This window comes from Ochotona curzoniae, unplaced genomic scaffold (genome assembly GCF_017591425.1).
Source record: "Ochotona curzoniae isolate NIBS_2020 unplaced genomic scaffold, NIBS_Ocur_1.0 contig_2699, whole genome shotgun sequence".
Taxonomy (NCBI): Eukaryota; Metazoa; Chordata; class Mammalia; order Lagomorpha; family Ochotonidae; genus Ochotona; species Ochotona curzoniae.
Window position 1 is genome coordinate 3,134,535 of NW_024465561.1, and position 20,742 is coordinate 3,155,276.

A 20,742-nucleotide genomic window follows, 5' to 3' on the forward strand; every position below is an offset into this window, starting at 1 on the left:
TCTGTGAAGTCTCTCTTTATTGCTCCTTCACCTCTCCTTATATGCTCTTCCCCCGACATCGTCATTTAGCAGATTATTGGATACAGATAAGTTCAATTAGTCTAGGTGTTATTAGCCACAAGCCCAGTTCCTGTTCCTGCCCAGGCTAATAAGCACTAATCAACTCCTTAGCCCACAACAGGGGAAAGCCTTCATTTGCAAAATGGATTATGGCAGGGTGTGTTTTTGGCAGATGAGTTCAATCCTTCACACGCTTCCATAAATACTTGGGCCCTGAGAGTGAGTGGAAGAGCAATATGAGATGCTGGAGAACACAAAGCCACTAGAGGCTTCATCTCGCCCGAGACCATGCAGTGTAAGCAGGGGAGGAGGTGTGAAACTGGGTGCATTGGGCGCAGATGAGATAATCAGAGGTCTGGGCAGTGTGTTAGCCTGACCCCAGCTCTGCTTTCCAGGGTGAGTTGATTCCGGGAGAGAGAAATAAACAGGAGGCTTGCTTGTGAACAGGTTCATGGTACAGGCATGCAGGATGCTGGGATGTGGAATGAGGAGAAGATTTACAGCTGGGGAAGAGACCCTCGCCACCTCTTGGGGTCCCAGCCAACCAGTCCTGACTTTCCTGTCTGTCGCCTCTGCAGGCTTCCGCTACAGACCTAGGCGCAGACCTCGCACCCAACTGAGCCTCGAGCAGCAAGGGGTCCTGAAAGCTGTCTTCGAGAAGACCCCGTGCCCTGACTGGGACACCCTAGAGAGCCTGGCAAAGGAGCTGAAGCTGGACACGACTGTTGTCAAGGTCAGTGTCATGGGGGAGGGTGGGGACACCCAGTGCTCCCGGCAGCTGCAGCACCTGCAGTGCCTACCAGGACTTGGTGCTTTGGGCTCCTGCACACCTCACTGGGGTCCGCGGCAGCAGTCACCTCCCCAGAGGAGCCCAGGGCTGGGCACAGACCCATGCAAAGTTCCCTTGTGGGTTGTATGTCCATGAGAAACGCTGCGAGGCAGTGTTGGCCTGGGATGGGGGCACCTCACTCTCTTTCCACCACGGACACTGACCTGTGCCCCCTCTCTCCGCAGGTCTGGTTTAAAAATAGGCGAGCCAAGCTCAGGCAGCAGCAGAAAAAGCAGCAGCAGAAAAAGCAGCAGCAGGGACGGTTTCCCAGGAGCCCAACTCCAGAGCCCTTGGATCTGAGCATCCGTAGAAGGCAAGAGGAGAAGCCCGGGTCGACCTCAGCCTCCAGCCCCGACACACAAGGGGCCACAGCTTCCCACCTGCAGCCACAGCCAGAGCCTGACCCACAGTCGCCTTAACAAGCATCCCACACCTACATCTCCTCAGGCCCAACCAGCGTCGGGTCACACCAGCCAGCAGGGTGCTTGGCCCAGCGACCTGGAGGACTTGGTCCTGGATCCTTCACCTCCCTGGGCCTCTCTTCCCGGTGAATTGGACCAGCTGGTGAGGATTTATGGCTCCCCGCTCAACATCGACCCAAACACTCTGGATGTCTACCTTCTCCACCCAGACAAGTCACCACAGCGTCCCACCTGATGGATTCCTGCTTGTCTTTCTACCTGCCAAATGCTACTTCAAATGGCTTAGGATCCAGAAAGATTTCCAAGTTCGACTTCTTCAATTTACACTTCGCCCGAGCAAGAAAATACCAGCTGAGGACAAACAGGACGTGACTATGCAAACAGAAGTCCATTCCCGGACATTGCTAGATATTGACTAGAATGTTTAAAGGATGTTTTTATTAAAGGGAAATAAAATCTGAATAGTCTTTAAAACTTTCACATAATTTTATTTATCCTGAATAGCATACAGATGGGGAATGTGTGTGATTGAGAGATACAGAGAGGAATGTTTCATCTGCTTCAATGGCAGGGATGGTGTGCGTGTGTAAGTGTCTGTGTATATGAGAGGGTGTGGGGATGTTCACAAATGCCATCCAGTAGACAGCATCCAGGCCTATGAGCACACACCAGATGCCAGGAGTTCACTGCCACCTCCCAGCCTCCTGTGTCTCCTGAGGCAAGTTCACCCCAGGGGTGCTCTCCGAGGACCAGGCATGTGGCACAGCAGGCAAAGCTGCATCCTGTGATGCCAGCATCCCATGTGGCTGTGATTCTTGTCCCAGCTGACCCACTTCTGAGCCAATTCCCTACCAATGGCCCAAGGAAAGCAGCAGAACATGTGCCCACTTCTTGGACGCACGCCACTCAACTTGGACATGCGGATGAAGTTCCTGCCTTCTGACCTCAGCCTGGCCCAGCCCAGCCCATTGTGGCTCCTGCGGCTGTGACGGGACCAGGGATGCTCATCTGTCCCTCACTCTGCCTCAGTTTACACAATTCTACTGAAATGCTTCATGTCACAACTGATAATGTTTTCTGATTTTTTTAAACCTTCTTTATACAAAATGAATGTCTTTTCTTTATTGGGTGGTGATGACAGGGTTGACTAGGGTGGGCAGGATCGAGGATGAGGGAGAAGTGGGTGAAATGATTGTTCCCTCATTCTCCATTGTTCCTGTCTCTGGGAGAAGTGGAGAGATAAAGGGGGAAGCCCTGCCCAGCCTCCCAAATGTCCCAGTACCCCATGATGGGGAACCGCCACCCAATATCAACCCAGGGTCCCGCTGCATTGCATGTTCTGAGGGTTTTGATCAGGCGGTTATGATAGTTCTCCATTGCTGTCAATTTCACCAAACCAAGGGTGTGGCAACCTTGCCTTGCCCGCTGTCTGCTATATTCGACCACAAGTCTCCATTCACCCAGCGTTTTGTTGTCATCATTTCCTGGGGCAGTTGTCCAAATTGCTCTGTTCTCCTGCCTCTGGTCCGAAGTGGTCTGCCATTCTCTCCATGTGCATGAGAGGCTGTGTCCACTACTATGGCTTTTTCACTCATGGGTAGAACCAAGGGTCAGGGCATGGAAGAAAAAGGAGATCGGAGGCAGTTCCCTCATCCACTTTCCGCCATTCCTCGAGCCTTCCCACCTTAATTGATGGTTCTCATGGGCATGCATCTCTCCACAATATAAACATCAGCAAAATCCAAATGAGTTTATTATTTTTAAAAGTATTGATTTTAATTCAAAGTCAGATATACAGCGAGGTTGAGAGACAGAGATAAGAATCTTCTGTATCTTCCATCTGTTGATTCATTGTCCAAGGCACCCCAGCAGCCAGAGCGGTGCCAAGCTCACCCAGGAACCTCAAGCCTCTTCTGGGTCTCTCACGTGGGTACAGTGTCCCAAGCCTCGGGCCATCATCAACTGTTTTCCAGGCCACAAGCAGGGAGCTGGATGGGAAGTGGGCCACTGCAATTAGAACTGGTATCCATATGGGATCCCGGCCTTTTCAAGCTGAGGATTTTTATCTACTGGGCTACCGCATGAGGCCCACATTTATTATTTTTAAATAAGTGTCTTGAATTTGATGGAGCTAATGTCCAAGACTAAAGTTTCTATTGTCTTTCATGTTTGATATTTCTGCTGATCCAGGGAGTGGCTTATTGGTAGATCCAGTGAAAGCAGGGTGTGACTAATACCCTTTACTACTGTGTTCTTCAAATACTACTGCAGGCCAATCCTTTCAGCACTGTGAAAGGATTGAAGCAGTTGAGATGTCAAGTGTCAGAGAGGAGAGGCAGAAGAGATAAACGAACATGCCTGGGAAGCTGGCAGTGGATGTTCCTGGGCTTGAGCCCTTGCAGCCCATGGGGGAGACCCGCGTGAAATCCCTGGCTCCTTCCTGGCTGTCGTTTGGCCCAGCTCTGGGGTTGGCCGGGTAGCCGCAGGTGGGGTGGGAGTGGGGGTGAGGCAGCAGCTGAAAGATTGATTTCCTTCTCTGCCTCTCCTCTTCTGACCCTCCAATCCTCAACAACCTGAATCCTTTTGTAACTAGACACGAGAGCATTGGGTCACAGCAGTGTTGGAAGAACATAGCAGAATCCTCTTGACATGAGGAGACCTGGGCCTGGAGTCTTCTTCCCTCATGGCCCTGAGGTGGACAGTGGAGCCCTTGGCTGAGCTCAGGCTGCGACCCAAAGCGCACATGGGCTTGTGATCCCTTTGACTCAGGCAGCCTCAGGCCTGTGGTTTTCTACACTGGGAACACGAAGGGGCAAGGCCAGAGCATGGGACACCGGGGGCTGTCGGTGGGGTCCAAGAGTGCCAGAGATCTCTCCACTTTGCCTGTGACGTCAGGCTGGCTCAGTCCTCCGCTTCCCCAGGCCCAGTCTTCTCTCACCATATTTCTGAATTTCTCTTGGAGGCACAGCCACAACCACACCAGGGACAGAAACCACAGAAATGGGGATGGGAGGAACACTGATTTCTTAGGTTGGAGATGTTTCTGAGTTCTCATTGGTTTGCAGAGCAACTGACCCAGAGATGGATGGAGCCCTACTTGGCCAGCTGTGCTCTCATCCCAAACATGTGGGAGGATGTAAATGTTGAAGCTGCTGGGATTGGCATCTTCAGGGAAACCATGTGGGTCCTTACGAACTCCTCTGTGTCAATGGGAAGGAAACCCTACAGAGCCACCTGCTCCAGACTGCATGTGTACTGTGTGGAGAACCCAAGAGGAACATCTGCTAGCTCTGAAAGAGCAGCCGGTCACTGAGCAGGGCAGCTGATATGGATTAGGGAAGAAGCTTGCTCTGTCTTCTGCCTGTCTGTCTGTCTATCTACGTATCAATCACTCCATCTGTCGTTCCATTTCTATATTTATTTCAGCCTTCCCAATAAAAATAAATGTTGGATGATTTAAAGAGAGAGAGAGAGATTTTCCATCTATTGGTTGAATTTCCAAATAGCCCCAATAGCCAGAGCTGAGCTAGTTCAAAGCCAGGAGCTTCTCCTGAATCACCCCAAAGGTGCAGGGACCAAAGCACTGCAGCAGTCCTTCCCTGCTAACCCAGGCAGATTCGCAGAAACCTGATTGAGAAATGGAGTAGGTGGGACTAGATCAGGTGCCAATTGGAAACATGTGTTTGCAGGCAGATGATTGGCTTCCAGTGTGCTGGTGCCTAGTCAAGAAATCTTAAAAAGCAAAAACAAACAAACAAACAAGAAACCCATCACATCTGAAGAGCCCACACAGCTGGGCCAATGCTAGTGCAGTTTATATTAAAAATGAAAGTTTCCACTTTGCATTTGTGTGTTTGCTTCACTGGTCCTGCCAACCCTGAGTACTGTGCATCTGAGGATTCGATGATGGCAGGGTACAACTTGGGAGGACTAGAGCAACCGCTTGCTGGCCTCTTCATGTTTCCAGAAATGGGTGGGCTCAGAAAGTGAGAAGTAGAGCAAGTGCAGACATAGGAGCAGACACAGCCTCAAATGTTGCATCCTGTCAGTGACGATGTCCTGTAAACGGGGGCAGAGGGCGGGAAGCTGGGGACCGAGGGCTGGCATTGGACAGGCCAGTGGGTGGTGTCGGGTGTGAAGCAACCAAGTTTAATAGTGGGTTTATACGACTGAGATGATAGCTCGTATGGCTAATCCTTGTCTGTCACAATACTTTCTCAAATTCATTTTATTGACTTTCTCTGTTTCCATTTATTTTATTTTGTGGGACCCAGTGCAGTAACCTAGTGGTTGAAGTTCTCAACTTGCATGTGTCAGGATCCCATGTGGGTGCTGGTTTGTAATCCAGGCTGCTTAGCATAATGCACTTTGTCTAAGAACATACAGATGTTTATACCCCTCACCCCAAACAGGGTGACAAAGCTCTTGTTACAGAGGCCAGGGTATGCAAGCTTTTGTTCATCACTCTCTTGGAGGAGACTAAACAGTCTCTAGGCTTGGTGTTTTGATGTTAACTAAAGTAAAGGGAAGTCAAAAGGGAGGGGCAACACAGCCAGTGAAGAAAAGGAGAGGAGGAGATAGACTGAGAGTTCGAGGGCCCTTCTTCCATCACTTACAACCTCATTTACAACCTGAGGGAGGCAGGAGGGAGAGATAGCATTGGGACTTGGTTGCTCCAAGTACCAGATGTCCTTGGCTTGGGAGAAGCCTCTAGTCCACAGACGCTCTCAGCTCCTTCATCTCCCCCTGTCTTTTTTATTTTGTAGCGTGATTACATTGACTGCATGACGATAGTGAGCTATGCTTTGGATTCATGTAATTCACCTCCAGACTACAGAAAAGCAATATAAGCAAACAAGACACAGTACCAAAGCGAGTAGCAATCCTGAACCCCAACAGCTAACTCTATTACAGGGATTGAAGGCAGCAACGACCTTGGCAATGTTTTCTGCTAAATGAGTCCCTGAAATTGTCTTGAGTTGTTTTACAAAAGTTTCAGAAATAGAAGCATGTAATCACACAATTTCAGCAGTATCCTGGCCATGGGTTTTCTTTTTTCTTTTTAAAGATTTATTTATTCTTATTGAAAGGCAAATATACAGAAAGGAGGAGAGACGAGAGGAAGATCTTCTGTCTGATGATGCATTCCCCAAGTGACTGCAACAGCCAGTGCAGCACCAATCTGAAGCCAGGAGTTTCCTCCAGGTCTCCCACGCGGGTGCAGAGTCCCAAGCCTTTTGGCTGTCCTTGACTACTTTCCTAGGTCACAAAGAGGGAACTGGATGGGAAGAATTGCTGCCAGGATTAGCACAGGTGCCAATAGGGGTTTCCAGCACATTCAAGACGAAGACTTTGACCACTGCACTATTGCGCTGGGCTACCATGGGTTTTCTTTGTTTTTGTTTTTTTTTTTTTTTTTTTTAGAATTATTTTATTTTTATTGGAACGTCAGATATGCAGAGAGGAGGAGAGACAGAGAGAAAGATCTCCCATCTGATAATTCACTCTCCAAGTGACCACAATGGCTCTTGTGCTATGCTAATCTGAAGCTAGAATCCAGGTAATTCTTTCAGGTCTCTCACCGGGGTGTAGAGTCCCAAGGCTTTGGGCTGTCCTTGAATGCTTTCCCAGGCCACAAGCAGGGAGCTGGATGGGAGATGGAGCAGCTGGGATTAGAAGCGGCGCCCACATGGGATCCTGGCATGTTCCAGGTGAGGACGTTAGCTGCTAGGCCATGCCGCTGGGTCCTGGGTTTCAAATGATGCTAAACTATTCCCATCTTACTCCCTAGACTCCTTTGCTCTCAGAAGAGATGTCCCTAACTGCAGTTTTAGGGATTGTGGGTGACGACCTGAGTGGGAGAGCTAGTAGGAGCTCCAGGCTCCTGGCTTCAGATGGCTCAGCTCCAACTGTTGTGGCCACTTGGGAAGTGACCCATTGGATGGTAGATTGTCCTCTCTGCTTCTCCTCCTCTCTGCTTCTCCTCCTCTCTGTAGATCTGCCTTTCAAATAAAATTAATGAATCCTAAAAAAAAAAAAGTTATAATAAAGGAAAATTTCCCTATTCTGGAGAAACAGTTGGGAAACAGCATCCAGGATGGGCACAGCACTCCCAACAAAGTGGACCCAATGTGGTCTTCACAGCGACATGTGATAATCAATCTCTCTTGAATCGAACACAAGGAAAGGATCTTTAAATGTGCACATGAAAAAAATCAATTGAGATATAGAAAAATGGCAATAAAATTCAGAACTCAGCTCTCACAGGAAACTTTACAGGCCAGAAGAGAATGGAGCGACATTTCTAGATTCTAAAAGCAAAAACGGTTGGCCAGCAAAGCTTTCCAATTGTCTTTGAAAATGAAATAAAATTCTTCCACAGAAAAGTTAAAAAAATATCCATCTTCCAAACATTTCCCAAAACTAATGCTTTAACGGTTTCTCTTGGCAGAGAAAAGGAATAGCATCCACCAAAATCTGTAGATCCCAGGAAAATAACAACTGAAAACTAAATCAGTGAACAACGCATTGCCAAAAATTCAGAATCAAATTACCACCCATTCGTATTGACCTTGATTGGAAATGACATAAAATCATCAGCCAAATGTCATTGATCACTAGATTAATTAAAAAAAACAAAACCCATCATTTTGTTGCCTACAGAGGATACATCCCACCAACAGAGATCGGCTGAAACTGTATCGCATGGATTTTACAATTTTTCTAAATTTAGCTTCATCTCTTCAAAACACTTTCTTCCTCTTTAAATTCTTCGCTGATTCACAGATCTTCACATGATTCACAGTAGCATCATGTTCTTCAAGAAGGTTCTTGATTTTCTGTTTCATTACTCAGCGACACATTAATCATTCAGTAGCATGTTATTTAACTTCATGGCGTTGTAAGTTTCTATTTTTTGTTCCTGTTGTTGATTTTGTTTTGTGTCTTTTCCCATTGGGGGATGTACAGAAACTGTGTAAGGGAGACTATTTATCCAGGGGCATGTTGTTTAACTTCAGGCATTGCAAATTTCTGTGTTTCTTCCTGGTGTTGATTTTGTTTTTCACTTGAGGGGATGTGTAGTGACTTGTAGTGGAGACTGACATGTCCAGATGTGAAGATATGAAGCAGTGCGCATCTCTACTTCCAGATCAAGGATGGACTCCCAGTAAAACTGTGGCTGTGTCTTGACAATGGGATGCCGGTCTCTGCCATTGAACATGCCTGCAAGAATGGACTTCTGAGTGTTAATGAGGAACTATGCTCTTGTAATGATAAGGGGAAAACTCAGTGGGAGGGAGGGATTTGGGAACCGTGAGAACAAAAAAGCCAGTCAGTGTGCAGGCACTCTCAGTCAGATTCTAAATGTCAGCCTGACCAAGAATACTTCCGGAGGCAAACCTTAGGAATGTATTGTGTGTGGAAAAGATTACAGCAGATCTCATACTGGATATACGCTAGAAGATTTTGAGATTCATGAAAGGATCCACACTGGAGAAACGCCCTCTGCAGCTAAGAGATGTGGCAAAGCTTTCTGGTGTCCCAGTTCTATTCCAATCTAGAAAAGAACTCACACTGGAGAGGAAGCCTACAAGTGGAAGGAATGTGGGAGAGTGGCCGTTTCACGCACAAACACACACTATCACGCACAGCAGAGACAGAACTGAGACATGTAAGGAATGCGGGAAGGCATTCATCTGCCACAGTTTTCCACAAACGAAAGAATTGACACCACAGAGAAGCTCTAGCCTTGCAAACACTGCAGACAAACCTTGCCATGTGCAACTTCCGTTCAGATTCGTGAGAGTTCTTACACTGGGGAGAAGCCTTGTACATGTAAGGATTGTGGGAAGGGTTCCCTGCTCATCCAGCCTTATGAGCAACCTGAGCGTGCACATGGGAGAGAAAGCTCACGCACGTAAAGAATGTGGGAAGGCCTTCAGCCGTCTCAACTGTTGTCAAAGACATGAAAGGACTCACACTGGGCAGAAACCATGTTAGTATTAAAAAAGAAAAAATGTGGGGAAACCTTCAGTGACCCACTGGATTTGCATCCAGGAAAGAAATCACACTGTATGGGCCCAGCATGGTAGGCTAGCAGGGAAAATTCGCACCTTGCATGAGCTGGCATCCCATATGGGTGCCGGTTCAAGTCCCAATGGCCCTGCTTCCCACCAAGCTCCCTGTTTGTGGCTTGGGAAAGTACTGGAGGACAGCACAAAGCCTTGGGATATTGTACCAGTGTGAGAGACCCAGAAGAAGCTCTTGGCACTTGACTTCAAATCAGCTTAGTTCTGGCCAAGGCGGCCATTTGCAGAGTGAATCAGCAAACAGAAGATCTTCCTCTCTGTCTCGCCTCTTCTCTATTATGAGACTTTCCAATAAAAAGAAATAAATCTCAATCAGAAACAAAAAAAAAAAACCCACCACTGCAGAAAAAGCCTATGAATGCAAACAACATGCAAAAGCTTTTGTTTCTGTTGAAAAGTTTTCGAACGCGCATACTAATGCACACTGGGGAGGGGCTGCATCAGTGCAGGGAATGTGGGGCAGCTTTCAGCTCCCCCAGCCCTTTGAGATCTCACACGAGAACTCACACTGGGGAGAAGCCTTAGGAACGCAAGCAATGTGAGAATGACTTGAGCTGTTGCAGTTACGTTCAGATACAAGAGAATCATGCTGTTGAGAAGCCATGTGAGTATATGGAGGGTGGAAAAGCCTTCAGTGATCCCACCAGCGTTCAGGCACACAGGAGAATGTACACGGAAAAGACACTGTACCAATGCAAAGAATGTGGGAAAGCCTTCAGCCGTCACAGTCCATCTCAAAGCCGTGAAAGGAGAGAGTGGGAAGGAGCTTTCCACAGTCAAGCAGTGTGGGAAGCTTCCCGTTTGTCCAGGTCTGTGAAAAACACATGGAAACACACAAGGGAACGTATACAAGTATGAGGAGTGAGGATGAGTTTCGCATTTGAATAAAGAATTGAAAGCTGTAGGCACGACTTTGGGCCTGGCAGTTTAAACTTCCAGCAGCCTCCCGGCTGCTGGTGAGTCTCAGGACAGGGCGTCTCATGCCTGGATCCCAGACGACAGCCACCATGTGCGCATGGTGAGCTGTCCCTGGGTGGCCAGGGCGCCATTTGGTGCCAGGCTCCACCTGCTGACCGCCCGTCTGGGGAGCTCTAGGGTTTTGATTCTTTGAATCACTGCTTAGGTAGATCCAGGTTGAACCCACTGTACTTCTAGGACGTGAAGCAATCGTAAAGATTCCCAATGACAGTAACTCTTTTTTTGAAAAACTTGTAATCACTGAACAATGGTGACCACCAAATACCAGTCCATGCAAAAGCTATGGCTTAGGGCTTGTCCAGCAAAATCATATCCTGTTACCTGACATGATGATGGATCAGGAGAAGGGTCACATTAAGCAGGGCCATTATATTAACTAGCACTAGAACCATAACTGTGGGCAGAATCTGTGTAAGATGTGTGGGCCAAACCCTGTGGAAATTCTAGCCTCACTGGTTAGCTCAAGAGATGGGGTGGTGATGGAATAGCTGGGTGTGACCAAGGATCCTGCCATCAATCACAGGTAAAGGAACCCCCAACAGTTGGGACTGGTCAGGGCAGCACCCAAATGTGCATCCTGAATAGGGTGTGAGGTGAGCCGGGCTGCAGCATTCACCAGCTCATACAAGGCCAAATGGAAGGTCAGTCTTCGCCGGAACCTGGCCTAAACCCAATGGCATGTATGAGAACTGTGTATGGGAGTGAATTAAATGGAGGAACTCGGGGAACTCCCTTGGCGAATCATAGCTCCTACTGGTGAACATGTGGTCCGGACCTGGGGGTTGGACAAGCTGGGCAAAGTAGCTCCAACAGCTGGCTAATGTGTCAGTTGGTAATGCAACAGGGTGGACCAGGCGGGACTGAGCAAACCTTAGCCCACAAGCGAATCTAGAGACCAGGAGGGAGCACAGGTCATGCCGAGCTAGGCTCTTGTACCTACTGGGATGCATGAGCCAGGAACACTAAGCCACAGTGTCTAAGGCAGAGGTCGAGACAGGTGAGGGACTGAGCCAAGCTGAGTCAGAGCAACCACTGGCATGCAAGTGATCTATGGCTGGGAACAGGCCCGGTTGGGGAGCTAAGGGGACAACCCTAGCTGGGTTGAGGTTCCCACCAAGGTGCATGTGGGCTGAAATAGGGGCTGCGTTCTGAATGGGACACGGTTGTAGTCTCCCTTGGCACAAATGTGGACTAGGATTGGGTGCACCGAGCCGGGCCAGACTCCAACACCATCTGGTGTACTGGAGGACCACGGTAGATGTGGGATGGACTAGGCAAGGTCTCAACCCCTACTGAGCCATGTGTGAGCCTTATGTGGGTATGGACGAGCCATGGCTGGGCTGAAACATCCAACAGCAAGGACCAGTTTGGGTTGAAGGCCAGTCAGGAAAAGCCACTGTCCCTGCTAAGACAGGAGGTGAACTGAGTAGTGCTGGCTCATGGACCCCCTGGTATGTGCAAAATCTGGCATTGGGAGAGGTTCTGATGGAGGAGCCTGGGCAACTCCTCTGGCAGGACACAGGCCCGGCAGGTAAGCACAAGCAACATGATAGGAAACAGCCCAGAACAAGCCATGGAAAGTTACCCACTGTCATACATCTGGCATAGATCGGGGAAGACCAGGCTGAATCTGTTCACATCATCCACTGGCAAATCCAGGCACCAGAACAGTGTGGGTCAAGCCGGGTTTGGTTGCAACAAAAACCAGTGTACAATACAGAATGCCAAGGTGGGGTTGCCTGTACCGGAAGTGACTGCAGCGCCCAACCAGCACACTTGAGAACCAGGAAGGGAGGGGGCGGAGCCGGCAGGGGAATAAGGGAGGGTTCCTTTGCTGGACAGCTACTCCCACTGGAGAGCATGAGCTGGAATGGGGGCAGACCAGACTAAGCAGGGCTACAACACCTGTGCACCTCATGTGGACTAGATCAGGGAAAAGCCAGGCTGGGCTGATTATTCCTACTGGTGCAAACAAAATTAGAGTGGGTGAGGTTTGTTTGGGCTTAGCCACAGCATCAGCTGGCAGAAGCTGGCACTGGGACCTAGTTCTGTCAAGTCAAACCACAGAACTACCTGGAGAGTTCATAACCGGGAGTGGGAGAGGCCTGGGAGGGAAATAGTGGGCTCATCCCTTTTGGGTTACCACTTCTAGCGGAGGGCACGAAAACTAGGACAGGGGCTGGGGTCGAATGGGGTGTGGGACAGACTGGACTACTGCTACACATACTGGCAACCCAGGGTGGGGGGCAGGCCTGGTGGGGGTTATTGTGGGTTGCTGCAACTGGGCTGCAGCTCCCACTTGTTTATGTGAGGGCCGAGAATGTGCTGGGCAGCACCAGGCTGGACTGCAACACCCATTGGTTCCAGTGGAAGTCGGGGCTGAAAACAGAATCAACCCAGTGATTGCAACCACCAGCTGATCAGGGCGATGGACTGAGCCGGGCCTTGTACCTGCTAGTACATACAAGAATCTGGTCTGAGAACACCTCAGAAAAAGTTTCTTTGGAGATTTCCCCAATCAAAATGCTGGACTCAGAACCCTAACCAAGAAAAGAGAGAAGACAGAACAGGTCAATCAACCATCTCAACTTTATGTTGACACTGAAGTACAGGGCAGAGACTATGATGGACTATGTCAATCAGTGGATTCTTCAAAGACCTCATACTGCTTGGAGTGGCAAGATTGGCAGCAATTTATAACTGGTGAACTATCAAAACCACTTGAGCAAGAACCTCAGAGCATACCCTACATGGGGGACCTGGGCAGGGTGGGAAATTGGGTGGGCCTTCTCCCTTAATACCCCCCTTTAAACATGAAGAAAACAATATGTAAATAATAGTTTTACCCACGTTCCTATAGTCCTTGAATCTTTTTACCCCAATTAACTATGTAAAGATTGTAAAAACATAATAAAAAAAGCAATAAAAAAAGAAAAAAAGCTGTAGTGCCCACATTTCAGAGTTCTATGTGGGTAATAAAGAAAGCCAGATGCAAGTAATACTGTGGAATGCCATATAACACAAACTGTGACCTTGTACATTTGCTAAGAAACTTAACCACGACAATACTATCTAAGATTCCATTACAAGAGTTTTAAGAGAAGGACGTTCCCTTGAAATCAAGCATTTTACATAGTATAAATATGTTAGTGAATTAAAGTGTAAAACTAATAGATAATTAGGTTTAAAAAAAAAAAGGAAAGGAGTAAGAAACGCAAAAAGAGCATAAAAAGCAAAACCTACCACTTCTGCACAGAACATAGAGGTCGGCGAGGGCTTTGGCTCTGAGGACTACGCCTACACCTGTGGGCTCAGGCATCCCATGGGACACAGATTCAGATGAATGATTGAACCAATGCTGAGGCAACTCTAAGATACTTAACAGGGAGCGAACCAATCAAATATAATGATTACGGATCTCTCTCCCTTTCTCCCTCTTCCTTCCTCTGTCTCCCATCCTCCCTCCCTACCTGCCTCTCCTTAGGGAGATCCTCAATGGCAGCTATGTTCATTTAGACAATGTCTTCAGAGCCCGGCACGGTGGCGCAGTGGTTAAGGTCCTAGACTTGCACGTCCTGGCATCCCACATGGGCGCTGGTTCTAATCGCGGCAGCCTTACTGCCCATCAAGCTTCCTGCCTGTGGACCGGGAAAGCAGTCCAGGACAGCCTAAACCTTTGGGACCCTGCACCCAAGGGGGAGACCAGGAAGAGCTCCTGGCCTCAGATTGGCTCGGCTCCAGTCTGCCTCAGATTGGCTCGGCTCCAGTCGTTGCGGCAGCCTGGGGAGTGAACCATCGGACGCATGATCTTCCTCTCTGTCTCTCCTCCTCTGTATATTCACCTTTCCAATCAAAACAAAGAAATCTTGGCACTGGGCTTCGTGGAGACGTGTGCGGCTGGAGCAGCTGTCCGTGTGGCTGACTGCGCTCCCTGCTCCTCCCCTCCGTGCACCTGGGCACCAGGAAGGATTCGCTGGTGCTGCTGAGCCGCGCCTTGGCGTCCCCGGACTCTCACTGCTGGTTCTTGGCTTGGAACCCCACGGGGACGCTGCTGGCCTCGTGCTGTGGCGACCAGAGAATCCGGGTCTGGGGCACCGAAGGTGACAGACAGCTGGATCTGCAAGTCTGTCCTTTCTGATGGCCACCAGCGCACCCTGTGCAAGGTGGCCTGGTCACCCTGTGGGAACTACCTGGCCTCCGCCAGCTTTGATGCCACCACTTGCATCTGGAAGAAGACCCAGGATGACTTTGAGTGTGTCACCACACTAGAGGACCACGAAAATGAGGTCAAGCGCGTGGCTTGGGCCCCTTCTGGCAACCTCCTGGCCACCTGTAGCCGAGATAAGAGATAGGAGCGTATGGGTTTGGGAAGTTGATGAAGAGGATGAATTCGAATGTGTCAGTGTTCTCAACTCCCACACGCAGCATGTCAAGCATGTGGTCTGGCACCCGAGCCAGGAGCTACTAGCCCCTGCCAGCTACGATGGCACCATGAAGCTCTACCGGGAGGAAGAGCATGACTGGGTGTGCTGTGCCACCCTGGAGGGCCACGAATCTACCGTGTGGAGCATGGCCTTTGACCCTAGTGGCCAGCGGCTAGCATCGTGCAGTGATGACCGCACTGTGCGCATCTGGTGCCAGTATCTACCAGGCAACAAGCAAGGACTGGTGTGCAGTGGCTCTGCCCCCAGCTGGAAGTGTGTGGGCACTTTGTCCGGCTTCCACTCCAGGGCCATCTATGACATTGCTTCGTGCCAGCCGACAGGTGCCCAGGCTACAGCATGTGGGGACGATGCCATCCGAGTGTTTGAGGAGGATCCTAGCTCTGACCCGCAGCAGCCCACCTTCTCCCTGACAGCCCATTTGCGCCAGGCCCATTCCCAAGATGGCAACTGTGTGGCCTGGAAGCACAAGGAGCGGGCACTTCTGGCTTCCTGCAGTGACGATGGACAGGTGGCCTTCTGGAAGTAGCAGCAGCCCGAAGCCCTCTGAGCTCCTGGCTTTGGGATCAGAAGGCCCCAGAAAGCGTGCTAAGACTCTCAGTCCCAAGAAGACCTGCACTTACCTTAGATGACATCCGTGCAGATTCAAGTGCAGTGTGGAGCCACAGAATCTCGTACTCCCGCACCTCCTGACATGAGGCCCTCAGCCAAGAACTAGGGAATGTGGGTCTTTGGTAGTTAGGCCACACAGTTGGCTTGCTATGGAACTGTGACATTCAGGGTATGTAGTGGAGAGAGCATAATGTTTGTATGTGTGGTGTGTGTGTTTGTATGCAAAGCTATGTATACAATGGAGAATGTGTATTGTGAAAGATCATGGATTTCAAAAGGTTTTTGCACCAACATCAACAAATGTTTATCCCAAAAAAAGTTGAAAAATAAATAAATCTTTTTTAAAAAAAAAAAGGAATTCAAAGGAGAGAGAGATGCATTCACTGCTTCACTGCCCTGTGACTACAACATGCAGTGCTGGGTCAAGGCTTTTCAATATCATAACACATTCGTGAATGCAAGTGTAAAACTCATCAAGTATTTGACTTAGAAAAAAAAGGAAGAGTAAGAAACATGAAAAGAGAGAGTATAAAAAGAAAGAGCCACCACATCTGTACAGGACACACAGCTGGGCCAGTGCTTTGGCTCTGCAGACTACGCCTACAGCTGTGAGCTCAGGCATCCCATGCCACATCGATTCAGATGAATGACTGATCCAATGCTGAGGCAACTCTAAGATGATTATCAGAAAGTGAACCAATCCAAGGCCATGAATGTGGATCGCTCTCTCTCTCACTCTCTCTCGCTCTCTCTCGCTCTCTCTGTCTCCCTCTCACTCTCTGTGACTCTGCCGTTCCAGGACCCTCAACCTCACGGAGGTCCTCAATGGCAGGTAGCATTATTTAGAAAAGTGTCTTGAACCTGGAACAATTGATGTTGAAAACTCCAGTTTCCACTGGCCATTTGTGTGTTTGATTGGATTTTGCACCCCACCTGAAGGAAACCTCATTTGCAAAAGGGATTGTGGCAGGGTGTGACTTGGGCAGCTGGGGGCAATCCCTTCACACGCTTCCATAAGTATGTGGGCCCCGAGAGGGAGGGATAGAGCAAGTCAGAAGCTGGAGAAGTCGACGCCTGCGTAGACTTCATCTTGTCCATGACCATGCCTGGTAAGCAGGGCCATAGGCGGGAAACTGGGGGAATTGGCACACACTGGGCAAGCAGTGGACTGTGTGGGCATGGGGAACCAAGTTCAAGGGGATTTCTTGTCATGTGTCTCAAGACACATGAGCTGCCTTCGTGTCAGAGTTGTAGAGAGAAACAGAGACTAGGAGAGAGCTTTACACGGGCTGGTTCACTCCCCACAAGCCACAGCAGCCAGGGCTGGGCCAGGAGACAGCTAGCAAGTGCATGCAGGTCCCTCTGTGTCCCAATCGTGTGTGGTGGGGACGGGGCTCCTCCAGAGCCCTGTGGGTGTGATTCCCTCCAAGAAGTCAGGAGCAGGTGCTGTGCTTGGTCCGCTGTCCGCACTTGTGTAAGGAGGAGGGGTGGGGCGGGGGTGGGTGGCAGGTGGCCTTGCTTGTGAGCACACAGTCTGGTCTGGGCAGTGTGGCAACCTGCCCCCAGCTCTGCTTTCCAGTGTGAGTTTCATTCACTGGAGAGAGACAGAGAGACAGAGAGGTGGCTCGCTTGTGCACAGGTTCACGGGGCAGCCACGCAGGGTGTGTGTGTGGTAGGGGCAATGGCTTGGGGAGTAGGTTGTGCAGCTGGCGAATGGACCCTCGCCACCTGCTGGGGTCCCAGCCAAGCAGTCCTGACTTTCCTGTCTGTCGCCTCTGCAGGCCCCAGAAATGCTGCGCGCCGACCACGCACACAATTCAGCTCCGAGCAGCTCGGGGTCCTGAAAGCTGTCTTCGAGAAGACCCCGTGCCCTGACTGGGACACCCTAGAGAGCCTGGCAAAGGAGCTGAAGCTGGACACGACTGTTGTCAAGGTCGGTGTCATGGGGGAGGGTGGGGACACCCAGTGCTCCCGGCAGCTGCAGCACCTGCAGTGCCTACCAGGACTTGGTGCTTTGGGCTCCTGCACGCCTCACTGGGGTCCGCGGCAGCAGTCACCTCCCCAGAGGAGCCCAGGGCTGGGCACAGACCCATGCAAAGTTCCCTTGTGGGTTGTATGTCCATGAGAAACGCTGCGAGGCAGTGTTGGCCTGGGATGGGGGCACCTCACTCTTTCCACCACAGACACTGACCTGTGCCCCCTCTCTCCGCAGGTCTGGTTTAAAAATAAGCGAGCCAAGCTCAGGCAGCAGCAGCAAAAGCAGCAGCAGGGAGGGCTTCCCAGGAGCCCAGCACCAGTGCCCTTGCACCCCAGTGTGCCCGCCAAGCCACAGAAGAAGCCCTGGCCGACCTCAGCTTCCAGCCGCCACCCACAAGGGACCACACCTTCCCACCTGCAGCCGCTGCCACCACAGACACAGCCAATGCCACCACAGCCACAGCCGCTGCCACCACAGCCACAGCCGCTGCCACCACAGCCACAGCCGCCTTCCCAGGCACCCACACCTACATCTCCTGAGACGCCGCCACCCTCAGCACACACCAGCCAGGCCAGCTCTTCCCCCAGCGACCTGGAGGACTTGGTCCTGGATCCTTCACTTCCCTGGGACTTCCTTCTCCAAGAAATGGACGAGGTGATAAGCATGTGTGATTCCCCCCTCGACCTCGACCTTGACCTCGACCTCGACCCAAACACTCTGGATATGTAGCTTCTCCAAATACACCAGTCACCACAGTGTTCCACCGCATGGATCCCTGCTTGTCGTTCAACCTGACAGAAGCTACTCCAGAAGCCACTTAGGATCCCCAAGGAATTCCCACTTGGAGCTCTTCAATTCACACTCCACCCGAGTAAGAATGGACCACTCGAGTACAAACAGGACGTGACCATGCAAACACAAGGCCATTCCTGGACAGTCCTCGATGTTGACAAGAATCCTTAAATGTATTCATTCAAGAATAATAAAATCTGAATAGTCTTTGAAACCTTCCTGCCTCTGTCTTTTTCCTGAAAAGCACACAGATGAGGAATGTGCGCGAGTGAGAGAAAGAGAAACAGAGAGAGGTGTCTTTCATCCGCTTCAATGGGAGGGATAGTGTGTGTCTCTGTGTGTGTGTGTCTGTGTGTGTGTGAGAGGGAGAGAGAGAGAAGCCTTCCCTCCACATCCCAAATGCCTGCCACAGCAGGGACTGGGCAGGTGAAATCCACGAGCCCACAGCTCTGTCTTACTCTCTCACTGGGTGGCCACAGCCCTAACCCCTGCGTCCTCCCTAGCTTTCTCCCGGGATGCCCAGCAGCAAGGAGCAGCAGAGCCAGGACTAGAACTACGCCTGCGGGAGGCCCAAGCCAAAGCTTCATGACCACACCAAGGATGGTCATCTTATCCAGCGGCCCTACTTCCCATCCAGCTCCCTGCCTGTGGCCTGGCAAAGCAGTCCAGGACAGCCCAAAGCCTTGGGACCCTGCACCCAAGGGGGAGACCAGGAAGAGCTCCTGGCCTCAGATTGGCTCGGCTCCAGTCTGCCTCAGATTGGCTCGGCTCCAGTCGTTGCGGCAGCCTGGGGAGTGAACCATCGGACGCATGATCTTCCTCTCTGTCTCTCCTCCTCTGTATACTCACCTTTCCAATCAAAACAAAGAAATCTTGGCACTGGGCTTCGTGGAGACGTGTGCGGCTGGAGCAGCTGTCCGTGTGGCTGACTGCGCTCCCTGCTCCTCCCCTCCGTGCACCTGGGCACCAGGAAGGATTCGCTGGTGCTGCTGAGCCGCGCCTTGGCGTCCCCGGACTCTCACTGCTGGTTCTTGGCTTGGAACCCCACGGGGACGCTGCTGGCCTCGTGCTGTGGCAACCAGAGAATCCGGGTCTGGGGCACCGAAGGTGACAGACAGCTGGATCTGCAAGTCTGTCCTTTCTGATGGCCACCAGCGCACCCTGTGCAAGGTGGCCTGGTCACCCTGTGGGAACTACCTGGCCTCCGCCAGCTTTGATGCCACCACTTGCATCTGGAAGAAGACCCAGGATGACTTTGAGTGTGTCACCACACTAGAGGACCACGAACATGAGGTCAAGCACATGGCTTGGGCCCCTTCTGGCAACCTCCTGGCCACCTGTAGCCGAGATAAGAGATAGGAGCGTATGGGTTTGGGAAGTTGATGAAGAGGATGAATTCGAATGTGTCAGTGTTCTCAACTCCCACACGCAGCATGTCAAGCATGTGGTCTGGCACCCGAGCCAGGAGCTACTAGCCCCTGCCAGCTACGATGGCACCATGAAGCTCTACCGGGAGGAAGAGCATGACTGGGTGTGCTGTGCCACCCTGGAGGGCCACGAATCTACCGTGTGGAGCATGGCCTTTGACCCTAGTGGCCAGCGGCTAGCATCGTGCAGTGATGACCGCACTGTGCGCATCTGGTGCCAGTATCTACCAGGCAACAAGCAAGGACTGGTGTGCAGTGGCTCTGCCCCCAGCTGGAAGTGTGTGGGCACTTTGTCCGGCTTCCACTCCAGGGCCATCTATGACATTGCTTGGTGCCAGCCGACAGGTGCCCAGGCTACAGCATGTGGGGACGATGCCATCCGAGTGTTTGAGGAGGATCCTAGCTCTGACCCGCAGCAGCCCACCTTCTCCCTGACAGCCCATTTGCGCCAGGCCCATTCCCAAGATGGCAACTGTGTGGCCTGGAAGCACAAGGAGCGGGCACTTCTGGCTTCCTGCAGTGACGATGGACAGGTGGCCTTCTGGAAGTAGCAGCAGCCCGAAGCCCTCTGAGCTCCTGGCTTTGGGATCAGAAGGCCCCAGAAAGCGTGCTAAGACTCTCAGTCCCAAGAAGACCTGCACTTACCTTAGATGACATCCGTGCAGATTCAAGCGCAGTGTGGAGCCACAGAATCTCGTACTCCCGCACCTCCTGACATGAGGCCCTCAGCCAAGAACTGGGGAATGTGGGTCTTTGGTAGTTAGGCCACACAGTTGGCTTGCTATGGAACTGTGACATTCAGGGTATGTAGTGGAGAGAGCATAATGTTTGTATGTGTGGTGTGTGTGTTTGTATGCAAAGCTATGTATACAATGGAGACTGTGTATTGTGAAAGATCATGGATTTCAAAAGGTTTTTGCACCAACATCAACAAATGTTTATCCCAAAAAAAGTTGAAAAATCAATAAATCTATTTAAAAAAAAAAAAAAAAGGAATTCAAAGGAGAGAGAGATGCATTCACTGCTTCACTGCCCTGTGACTACAACATGCAGTGCTGGGTCAAGGCTTTTCAATATCATAACACATTCGTGAATGCAAGTGTAAAACTCAT

The 20,742-nt window shown here is 50.7% G+C and overlaps 2 pseudogenes; both read left to right on the forward strand.

Moving 5' to 3' along the window:
• The first annotated feature begins 348 nt into the window (after positions 1–348).
• LOC121153784 lies at positions 349–15,568 on the forward strand (annotated as a pseudogene).
• A 967-nt stretch (positions 15,569–16,535) lies between these two features.
• On the forward strand, positions 16,536–20,234 carry LOC121153785 (annotated as a pseudogene).
• The last annotated feature ends 508 nt before the right edge of the window (positions 20,235–20,742 follow it).